The following is a 12454-nucleotide window of genomic DNA, read 5'->3' on the forward strand; positions in this document are numbered from 1 at the left end:
TGCCCAGGTGGGTCTCGAACCTGTGGGCTCAGGCAATCCACTCACCTCAGCCTCCCAAGGCGCAGGATTGCAGGCTGAGCCACCAAACCCGGCTGGCATATACATTTAAATAGCAGTTAAATTTGTTGACCAGTGTGCCAGCAACACCAGGGCTATAGTATGGGGTCACGGAGAGAAGAGGCAACCCATCTTTATCAGTTAGCCTTGAGTTACATGGTCAAAGATGATGTCTCCCTTTTTTGGAGTCATGGTTTCGCTCTGACACTCAGGCCGGAGTGCCATGGCTTGGTCACGGCTCACTGTAGGCTTGATCTGGGCTCAGGCGAGCCTTCCACCTCAGCCTTCCGAATACCTGGGGCTGCAGGTGCATGCCACCACGCCCAGCTGCATTTTTAATTTTTTTGCAGAGATGAGGTCTTGCTATGTTGCCCAGGCTGGTCTCAAACTCCTGGGCTCAAGCAATCCTCTTGCCTTGGTCTCCCAAAGTGTTAGGATTACAGGTGTGAGCCACCGTGCTCAGCCTAGATCGTCTTAAAGAGATACTTTGAGCCAAAATATTAAAACAAAAAGCCCACGTAATTAATGGTCTAAGAAAGAATGCATAAAATACGCTGCTACACTGCCTTCTATCTCTCCAGGAGGAGTCAAAACTGGCTTCAGACCATCATAATAAAAGACACAGTGTTCAGAGGTGAAGGAAATACTACGTGGGGAATCAAGTATTTTTACCTCATAAAATTATTCACCATCATATCTGACCACTTGCCTGAATCAATTTCCGTATTCATGTGAGTGAGTGGTATGGCTTGAATTAATGATAGAGCGTGGGTTAGAATGTGATTTTCCTGATTTTTGTCAAGTGTGTGTTTCGTTGTACCAGAAGCCTCCTAGTGGCAGAAATACAGCCAGAAGTAGACAGAGTCTTTGGTAATTTTTCTTCTAGGTGTAAGGATACATGTTCAATTTCAGCTTGATTTTGTCTGATTTTCCTGGGAATAACTGATGAGCATCCCAAATGGCTCTACTGTTAACACATTACTACAGGTGCAGGATTGGCTTAGGACAGGCACACTGAAGATGGCATGAAGCCCGAAGAAGCCACATTCTGTCTTTGCTATAAACTCCTTGTCACTGAAACACTTTTTTCATTGTCTTTTGTGTTTGTGTTGCAGCTCTTATTTCTCTTGTGTCCATGATGCTCAATCAGAAATTATGTATAATGCACTTACTGCTAAATTTTAAGTTTTTTCTTTTACCTGCCTTTGATCTGAAAACATTGCAATCTTACTTGACGATAGCTTAGAACACAAATAATTGTTGTGTGGAGAGGAACAACCTGATTTTCCTGATTCAATGAAGCCTTCGAGTGCGGTTAAACAGAACAGGCAAAGAATGAACATCCGGTGTTTGACCGCCACCGCCAACTTGCATTTTTGTGTGTAAAGAGGCAGAAAAGCAAGGGGCCCCAGTACAAGATCTAATCACAGAGGAAGAGTCAGGAATGCTTGGTTCTGGGCTTGGGTTAGCTGGTAAATTGCTGCTTGATCTTGGATGAGTAGCCATGTGAAATGAGGAATCGGATCCTTTCTTCTGTCCTCCAACGCATGCTGTTTGGTTGTCTTAGTTCCTTAGGGGTGCTGTAACAAAATACCACCACCTGAGAGGCTTATACACAACCGAAATTTATTTCTCATGGTTCTAGGCTGGAAAGTCCAGGATCAAGGTACTGGCGGATTCAGTGTCCGGTGAGGGCTGTTGTCCTGGCTCATAGACAACCCATATTCTCTTGCTGTGTCCTCATATGGCAGAAAGGGTGAGGGAGCTGTCTGGGTTCTCTTTCATTTGGGCACTAAACCCACTCAGGAGGGCACAAAGGCCCTCACCTCCAAATACTTTCACATCAGGAATTAGGTCTCAGCATAGGAAGGTTGGGAAGGCATAAACATTCAGGCTATTGTGATGGTTTACTTGAAGTTTGTGCAATGAGGCTGATGGGGTGATTACCAATAACTAGTCAGGCTGAGATCAGAAAATCATTTGCTGTAGTACAGTAGCTAAATATACCAACTAATATATATTAGAGATATACACAGTACTGGGTTCATGCAAAATAATTTCAGTTTTTGCATTGTTGATATTTGCCATTTGATATTGGAATACATTCTTAAATAAATGTCAGTTATATGTCATTTTAATGTGCATTTCTCACTTTATTTTATTTTTTGCTAATTACTTGCTATAATTTTATATGCATTTTAGACTAGAAAGGTTGTTAGACAAAAAGCAAATTTGAGCGATTTTCCTACTTGACTTCAAAATGGGCCATAAAGCAGCAGAGACAACGGCAACATCAACAAAGCACTTGGCCCAGGAACTGCTAACGAACGTACAGTGCAGTGGTGGTTCAGGAAGTTTTGCAAAGGAAACAAGAGCTTTGAAGGTGAGGAGCGTAGTGGCTGGCCATCGGAAGTTGACAGCGACCAGCCAAGAGCAATCACCGAAGCTGATCCTCTTACAGCTACAGGAGAAGGTGCTGAAGAACCCAGCACTGACCATTCCATGGTCGTCTGGCATTTGAAGCAAATTGGAAAGGTAAAAAAGTTCAGTAAGTGGGTGCCTCGTGAGCTGACGGAAAATTTTCTTAAAAAGTTGTTTCAAAATGTTGGCTTCCCTTATTCTACACAACAACGAGCCATTTCTCAATCAGATTGTGACGTGCAACAAAAAGTCTTAGAATCATTGAATAACAATCCAACACATTAAAACCTACACTAGAGTCTGAACTACTCTTTTAAGATGACTTGCTATATACAATTAAAGTGGGCTTTCTTTCTAAAAGGATGATTATTTAACATGCGATCTATTGCATTTCCCGCAATTCCTTTGAATAAAGAAGATAAAGTCTGACCAAGTTTTTCATGTAAATAAAAGTATCAGAATAAGCCTTCATTTTGATTTTGTTTAGTTTGCTATCTTAAACAAAAGGGTGGCTAATAAAAATTTCCCAGTGAATAGGATCTTTGATAGTTTAATACATTTTAATAAAAATTGGATATGAGGAAGTAGTAGAGATATGTGTTTACTCCGAGCTAAAAAATCGGAGGGGGAAGCTCCCAAAGTAAGATGTGTCTTTCCTCTGGTCAAGACCAACTCTACACCACACTCCTCCGTCTTAACTTTCTCAATATCTCTGAGCCTGCCCCGACTGTCCAGTTTTGCAGCCACCTTAGCAGAGACAACATCCCGGATTCTATAACTTGAGGCTGGTGGTTATCTTAAGAAACTTTCAGAGTTGAAAGCACTTTGGGTTCTTAGAGCAGCCAAATTAATTAATATAATTAATATAACTCCAAAAGTCCCAATTAAATAACATTAACTCACATCTGTGAGAGCCCTCACTGATCTATGTCCATTCCAGCTAATAATTATTCTTGAAAATGACTTTTGTGGCTAAAAATACCAAAAAAAAAAAAAATGTAGCCTGCAAGAGCATCGATGACCTTCTAATTCTTCACATTATTGTCCATATTTGCCATTGCGCGAAAAGATATTCCTACCACTTCCTCATATTCAATGTTTATTAAGACGCATTAAACTATCAAAGATCCTATTCACTGGGAAATTTGTATTGCCCCCCCCCCTTTTGTTTAATATAGCAATATTTGATCACTAAAATAGTCTTCCCGTTTGGGAACCGATACAGAAACTCACACACATCATTTTACCCTCGTCCGTTGGAAGAAACACAAAGATCTTGTTTTTCTCACTTAAATGTCAAAGTGGCAGCCTGGAGAGGGTAGGCGGAGCTCGTGGCGTCTCTGGCCTGCGAGGTTGGGTTGTTGCCCGACAGCGACATCTGCCGGCGGTCCGCGTGTCTCGCTTGCCACATGAGGACGCTCTGCTCTGGGGTTCTGATCCGGCTGGGGTGGGATCTCGTTTGTGGATTTTCTAGGTCTTCAGGGACTCTTCATTCTCCCACCTGCTCCCTACCCCTTGACTGAGAGACCAACCTTTGCATGCTTCCCAGTAGTTAAGTAAGCAGATCATTAAAATGGGATCTCACATCAATCCCATATTGCTTCTGTTACCCAGTGGTTTAAAATTTTCCTTACAGAAGATCTCCAAATAATCTATGTAGATATTCCTCCCTCCCCTACTATGCCAAAGAGGTGGATTTTTTTTTCCTGTAGAGATGAAGTCTTGCTTTGTTGCCCAGGCTGGTCTCAAACTCCTGGACTCAAGTAGACCTCTTACCTCGGCCTCCCAAAGTGTTGGGTTTACATGCTTGAGCCACTGTGTCTGACACTAGCAGGTGGAATGTGTCCTCCTCACCCTGGAAGATGGGCTGGTTTACAGTGGAGAAGCCCGGCAGATACTACCTCAACCAGGTGACTGAGGTGAGCATCACCATGACGTCATATGGACACGAGATACTCCAGAGATGATGTGACTAAAATGCTTCACCTCTGTGTGTTTTTTCCAAAAACCCGCGACCCCAGCTTGGCTACAAGAGATCAGCCCAGACTGGGGGCAATCCTGCAGAATAACCAGAACTCCTCAAAACAGTCAAAGTCATAAAAAACAAGGAAAGACTAAGAAACGGTCACACAGCAGAGACTGAGGAGCCCCAAGGACTAAACACACCTTGGTGTCCTGCCTGGGAACCTGTAGCTAAAAAAGGACATTGGTGGGAACGTGATGAAATCAGCCTGGTGAATGTCTGGGATTTAGTTAGCAGCACGATACCAATGTTGGTTTCTTAGTTTGGACAGAGTTACCACCGAAACAAAAAGTGGTAACCTTAGGGGAAACGAAAACTGAGAGAGGGGCATATGGGAACTCTCTGTAATGTCTTTGCAAATTTTTCATGTCTTTCCAAGGATTACAAAATTAAAAGCTTTTAAAAAAAATTATTAAGGGCTTGCCGTGAGTCCATCTCTGTGCTGGAAATTTTCATAAACAACAATTCATATTTGATGAGCATATCACAGATTAGAATGTGTTTTCAGATACTTTCTCTCGTTTAAATTTCCCCAACAGCTCTGTAAGGCAGGCGAGATGGGACTGTTTTCATCTAGAGATGAAAAACAGAGAAAAGTTCTGTCCTGCACAAAGGAGAAAGATGCAAAGCCAGGACCCACACAGGATTTGTGGCCTATTCAGGACTATTTCTGTTCCTCACAAATTTCTCACCTTGGAATTCTAAAAGAAGTGATTCAGCCAGGCATGGTGGCTTATGCCTATAATCCCAGCACTTTGGGGGACTAGGGCAAGAGGATTTCTTGAGGCCAGGAGTTCAAGACCACCCTGGGCAACATAGCGAGAGCTTGTGTCTACAAAAAAAAAAAAAAATAGAAAAGAAAGAAAGAAAGAAGAAATTACCTGGGCATGGTGAGGTGTGCCTGTAGTCCTAGCTACTTGGGAGGCCGAGGCAGAAGGATCACATGAGCCCAGGAGGTTGAGGCTGTGGTGAGCCGTGATCGTGCCACTGCACTCCAACCTGGGTGACAGACTGAGACCTCGATTCAAAAACTAAACAGACTGGGTTCAGTGACTCAGCATGTCATCCCAGCACTTTGGGATGTAGAGGCGAGTGGTTTGCCTGAGCCTGCAGGTTTGAGACCTGCCTGGGTAACTTGGTGAGACCTCCTCTCTACAATAAATCAAAAAATTAACTGGGCATAGTAGTGCGTGCCTGTAGTTCTGGCTACTTGGAAGGCTGAGGTGAAAGGATCACTGGAGCCCAGGGGGTCGACACTGGGTGGCTGTGAGTGCCACTGCCTTCCAACCTGGGTGACCAAGTGAGACTCCAACTCAAAAACAAACAAACAAACAAACAAACAAACAAACAAACCTAACTAAATAAAAAAAAGTTCTAACAGAAGTGGTTCTACAGCAGTGACTGACACTATAGCATGAGGCTGTTGGATTCAGTGTGTCTGTACTACTTGGACCTGTTGGGGTGTGGATTTAAATGCTGAAAACAGTAATGAAAGCTGTAAGAAAAAAATAGAAAGACAAAAGAATAAGTCAAAGTTTCAGTATTCATTCCCAGACTTCACTGTGAAGGAATAAACCTGCCTCTGCCAAGGGAGCTCCCTCTCGACCTCTAAGGCTCAGCTCAAGTGTTACTTTGTGAGTCCTTCTCCCCCTCCCCTCCCCTCCCCTCCCCTTCCAAGAGTGTGAGACTCAGGAGCACTTTTCCCTGCTTCTTTTGGTTTTGAATTGCAGGGTGTATGGGGAACACACTTACCAAAAATATAGTACCTTCATATTTTTACTATATACAAGGGGGGACCCCCAAAATGGAATTTATTTATAAAAAATCCTGTATTCATTCTTAAGTGTTTAACTTCAGTCACCTCCAAAGTGCCCTCCATTTGATGCAATGCACCTATTGAGATGCTTTTTCCACTACTTAAAATAGTTTTTGTTTTTTGGTTTTTTGAACTGGAGTCTCACTTGGTCGCCCAGGCTGGAGTGCAGTGACACACTCACGGCCACCGCAGCCTCAACCTGCTGGGCTCTGGAGATTCTCCCACCTCAGCCTTCCAAGTAGCTGGAACTACAGGTGCACGCTACCACGCCTGGCTCATTTTTGATTTAGTGTGGAGACGAGGTCTCGCCAAGTTCCCCGGGCTTGTCTTGATCCCGCAGGCTCAGGCAATCCACTCGCCTTGCCCTTCCAAAGTGCTGAGATGTCAGGCAGAGCCACTAAGCCTTGCCTCAAAATAGTGTTTGAATTTGTCTTTGTGGATGCCTTTTAGTGCTTCTGTCATTTTTTTGTTTCACCTCTTCCACATCGGCAAAACATTTCCCTTTGAGGGCATTTTTCATCCAGGGAAACAAACAAAGAAAATTATCTCGGGGCAAAGGCAGGTGAATAGGGAGGGTGGGGCATGGGGGTCATGCTGTTTTGGGTCAAAAACTGCTGAACACTCAGAGCGGGGTGGGCAGGTGTGCTCGTAAGTCACCCATCAAGAAATAGACAAACACGTTGAAAGAATCTTCCAAAATGAATTTACTGAAGCGGAACTCAGCCTTTCACAACCACACTGGTTGGTACGTGGATGCTGATAGGTTCCTAGAACACTTACCTAGACTATATTACAAAAGATAATTCTGGTTTTTTGGGTTTCCTCCCCCCCTATATAAAACGATTCTCCTACTACTCCTTCCCTTACAACCTCTTTTTCTGTTCAGACTTTCACTCTCAAACATTATCTTTCCAGCCAAAATGACAGTGTGGATGGGTAAGTTAAGTCTCAAATTCAAGTATCTTCTGTTTCCAGATATGGAATATTAATGGGTAAGGCAGGTCCAAGTATAGGAAGAGTGAAGCAACCTCCTCTGTCGTTTGTTTGTCTACTTTTGGAAGATCCATGAGAATGGATATTTTTCTGACACAAGAAAAATGGTGCTTGATGACCAAGGGCAACTCACACTTGTTCTCGGTTTTTTGGGGGAATAGGGAGTGATGTGGATTGTGGCAAACTGGAAAGGGCAAGGCCTGTGTAAAGGAAAGGTATGAGACAGGCCTGGAGTACCTCAGCATGACAGAAAGCAAGCAGATACTGCAGGAATGATGAAGATGGTGCACCAGGACACGGAAACCAATCCGAATGGTCTCCTACCTACCAAGCCTGGGATGATATGAGCATTAAAAGAAATAATGAGAGCAATGGGCTATGACTCGCCAAATGAAATGAGAAACCATGGGTCTTCAACAAACAAGTATACGTACAGCTTTATGATCAATGAGATATGACATAGTTTCAAGCTACCTTCCCCCAAAAGATGTAGTAAATGGAAGTGAAAAAGGAGTCGTTTTACAGTGAAGAGCCCTGGGAGACACCCTCTTGATCAAATGAACACGGTAGATAGCATCAGTAATTGGACAAGTTGAAATTCTGCACCACCTGAGAAGATGCAGTAGGAACACAGTATCCATTTCAATAATGTTTCTGCTAATAAGGCATACGGGCTCTAATTAGGAGGAAGCCACCATCTGTCTTTACCATCCATCTCCAGAGTTCTTCATCATGCAAAACAAAAACTCTGCAACGATAACTCCCTGTTCTGCCATCTCCCTGGTCCCTGAAACCCACCATTCTCCTTTCTGTCTCTGTGATTTTGACTGCCCTAGGGACCTCACGTGGGTGGAATCACACAGCATCTGTCTTGTTCTGATGGGCTGCATTCACTTCGCATAACGTCCTCCAGGCTCACCCGTGTTGTAGCATGTATCAGAACCTACTTCCTTTCTAAGGCTGGGTCATACTCCATTGCATGCATATCTATTTTTAAAAATCTTTTGAGACTTAAATTGTGGCCTAGCATATGGTCTGTCCCATGTGCACTTGATAATGTGTATTTTGTTGTTGTATAGACTGTTTTATGTCTGTTATACCTATTTAGTTAATTGTGTTGAGCTCTTATTTCTTTGCTTATCTGTCTGATTGTTCTTTTCATTATTGAGAGTAGGGTAGTAAAGTCTTCAATTATTATTACAGAAATATCTGTTTCTCCCTTAAATTCTATCCATTTTTATTTTCTGTATTTTGATGGTCTGCTGTTAGGTACCTAATGTTTATAATTATTATATCTTCTTGTTTTATTGAAACTTTTATTAATATATAATGTCCTTTCTTGTCTCTTGCAATATTTTTTGTTTTTACAACTATTTTGTCTGATATTAGTATAGTCATCCCTGCTCTCTTTTGGTTGCTGCATGTATGGAATATCTTTTTCTATCCTTTCACTTTCAACGTATTTGCATCTTTTTTTTTTAGTTTTAGTTTTTTTTAATTTTTAAAATTTAATTTAATTTAATTTTTTTTTTTTTGAGTTGGAGTCTCACTCCATTGCCCAGGATGGAGGGCAGTGGCATGCTCATGGCCACCCCAGTGTCAACTTGCTGAGCTCTGGTGATCCTTCTGCTTCAGCCTTCCAAGTAGCCAGAACGACAGGCACATGCTACCATACCCTGCCAATTTTTGATTTATTGTAGAGATGAGGTCTTGCCAAGTTGCCCAAGCTGGTCTCAAACCCACCGGCTCAGGCAATCCACTCGCCTTGGCCTCCCAAAGTGCTGGAATTACATGCTTGAGCCACCGTGCCTGGCCTATTTTTAGTTTTTTTTTTTAATGACAGGGTCTCTCTCTCTCACTCAGGCTGGAGTGCAGTGGCATAGTCGCAGGTCACTGCAACCTCGACCCTCTGGGCTCAAGCCATCCTCCCACCTCAGCTTCCCAAGTAGCTGGAACTACAGGCAAGTGCCACCACGCCCAGCTAATTTTTGTATTTTTTTGTAGAGACACAGTCTTGCTATGTTGCCCAGGCTGATCTCAAGCTCCGGGCTCAGGTGATCCTTCTGCCTCAGCCTCCCAAAGTGCTGGGTTTACAGTCACGAGTCACCACCTCCAGTACAGAGTTCCAAAACAATTACATCAGACAAGCTATCAGTACAGTTGTCTAGGTGTGCAGACTAATTCCTGATGCTTCATATTCTACCATCTTTCCAGAATCCTCTTTCCTCTTTTGTGTCTAGTCTTTGTTTGTTTGATTTTAAGTCAGTCTCAGTGTGTCACCCAGACTGGAGTACAATGGCACGATCACAGTTCACCATAGCCTCGATCTCTTAAGTTCAGGTGATCCTTCCACCTCAGCGTCTCAAGTAGCTAGGACTGTAGGCACCACGTCTAACTATTTTTTTTCTCTTTTTTTGATGTTTTGTAGAGACAAGTTCTTGCTCTGTTGCTCAGGCTGATCTTGAACTCCTAGGCTCAAGCAATCTTCTTGCCTAGACTTCCCAAAGTGCTGGGATTACAGGTGTGAACCACCATACCCAGCCTTTCATGTCTAGTTTTTGAACTTACACATTTATAATTTTACATGCATAAGAACATATGCTGTATTATTTATTTTTACTGAAGCCATTTCTTCTATGAATCTCCCCTTTTCCTACATGATCGCTTTCATCCCTTGAACATTTTCGTATTTTTCTCCATGTTGACATAACTATTTATCTATGTATTCTTTGTGTGTGTAAATAAACATGTAGGGCCAGGTCAGTGGCTCGTGCCTGTGATCCCAGCACTTTGGGAGGCTGAGGTGGGAGAATTGCTTGAGCCCAGGAATTTAAGGCTAGTTAGGGCAATAAAGGGAGCTCTATCATTACAAAAAATAAAAGAAATAATAGCCGGCTAGGGTGGTGCCCACTATGGTCCCACCTACTCAGGAGGCTGAGGTGGGAGAATTACTTGAACCTCAAAGGTCAAGGCTGCAGTGAGCCGTGATTGCGCCACTGCACTCCAGCCTGGGTGACAGAGCAAGACTCTAACTTCAAAAAAGGAATATATAAATACGATGTATATACAAATGTATAAATATGCTTACATTAATCTTCTTATACGTTCTAATGTTTAAAAATATTTGATTTCTGTTCTGTTCCATTTACTACATGGCTCTTTCGCTCATTCAATCACCCAAGTTTCATGTAGTGCATGGACAGTACAAAACATCATAAACATAGACACAGCTTTTGCAAATACAGCATTTTAAAAGAAGAAATAGAATGGTTTTATTTTTAAATCACAAATTAAATATCATCTAAAGCACTTTGGGAAAGAGTCCTTTCTTTGAATTAAACATAAGGCTTTGATTGTGAGGGTATATTGTCTGTACCCTCCTTAGAGAAAATGAGAATATTAGGCTTAATAATGTATATTAATTTTTCTGTTCAGTGTCTGCATTTTATAGTCCTCTTTCTGATGGGAAAAACATCATTACTAAATCATTGATGTTATTACTTATAAAAAAAACTACTAGCAGTTAATGAGGTGTTCTTTTATCATACTTAAATTATTTCTTACCTTTTGAACTGTATTATAATTTCAACAAATAATTGTTTGCTTTGTATTTTTTTAAAAGTTACCTTGTTAATGAACATGTATTTCTTCAGAAATAAAGGCTACTTATGTGAAGTTAAAATAAACCAAATATTCAAAATTTTTACTTTTTGTTTAAAGGTGTTAGGAGGGATATTAGACTCGTGAGAGATTACAAAAAATGACGTTACTTCCTAAAGTTGAATAGGAGTGAGGTACATCAATTCAACAACTTTGGAAGAAAATTTCAATTTAAAAATTTCTCATCAAATATCTGTGTCAGGCATGGCAAAGTATGTAGACTTGTACTTTTTATAATTTTTATTTTGATGTCAATTTCTGTCAAAGGCAGGTGATTGATAAACTTTTGATTATTAATAACAGCAATCATGATGCTTCTCCTTTACCCTAAAATATATTTCTTTTTTTTTGAGTTGGCATTTCACTCTGTCACCAGACTGGAGTGCAGTGGCTGTTCCCGGCCACCACAGCCTCGACCTGCTGGGCTCCGGTGATCCTTCCGCCTCAGCCTTCCAAGTAGCTGGAACTACAGACGTGTGCTACCACACCCAGCTAATTTTTTATTTATTGTAGAGATGAGATCTCACCAAGTTGCCTAGGTGGGTCTTAAACCCGCAGGCTCAGGCAATTCACTCACCTCAGCCTCCCAAAGCACTGGGATTACAGGCTGAGCCACCGAGCCCGGCCTAAAATATATTTCTGAGACACAAATCCGAGGAGCCAGCCTTAAGTCATGCAAGAGAAAAAGATCGTTTCTCGGCGTATACCACCACCCATCTGATGGACGCTTTCTACATCAGATATCCCAAAGAGCAATCACATCTGGTATAGGGACCCTGGCCAGGGCACCATGCAAATTTGGCTTTGGAATTCTCTCATTCTGATTAAAAAGTTTTCTTTCCTTTAAGATTTTCCTTATATCCTGTTTTTGCTCTATCAGATGAAAAGAGAAGGATTGGGCTCAATAATATGTGGTCTGTTGTTTACCAGGCCTCTCAAGCCAAGATCCTGGGCCCTCACAAAATTTCTGGGAGGGCTCACCTATTGTCACTGCACTTCCACACTTTTCTCTCCCTGCAGCAAAGCACCAGCTGGTTTTGGTGGCTCTGGTCCTTGGATTTGTGATTGAATTACTTGTTCAGAATGAACCACTTCATCCCTGCTGCCAGGCAGATCTTTAAACAGAATGGTCACAAGCTACAAGTCAAATAACCCTGGGGGTCAGCTGTTCATTAAGAAGGAGGTGATCATTCGTAATTATCTGCCAATTGCCAGAGAGTGATTCAGATTTTGCTAACCAGTCACCGTTGCCAGCTTTGCTTTCAACTCTCCTGTGTAGAGTCTCACCTGACTTAGATCTTGCTGTTTCTGTGCAATTATTGTCTAAAGCTGGCCCCCAAAATTGCATTGCATTAATATTTAAAATTAAAATCAATGATTGCTCTAGCACAGTGACAGAATGCTACTGCTGAATGCCATCAAATTTCTCATTAATATTAATTTGCGGTTTTTAGAGTAATGGCTTAACAACTGAGCTACACACA

The sequence above is a fragment of the Carlito syrichta genome, unplaced genomic scaffold (genome assembly GCF_000164805.1).
Source record: "Carlito syrichta isolate Samal-C Ts95f unplaced genomic scaffold, Tarsius_syrichta-2.0.1 Scaffold309781, whole genome shotgun sequence".
NCBI classification, from domain to species: Eukaryota; Metazoa; Chordata; class Mammalia; order Primates; family Tarsiidae; genus Carlito; species Carlito syrichta.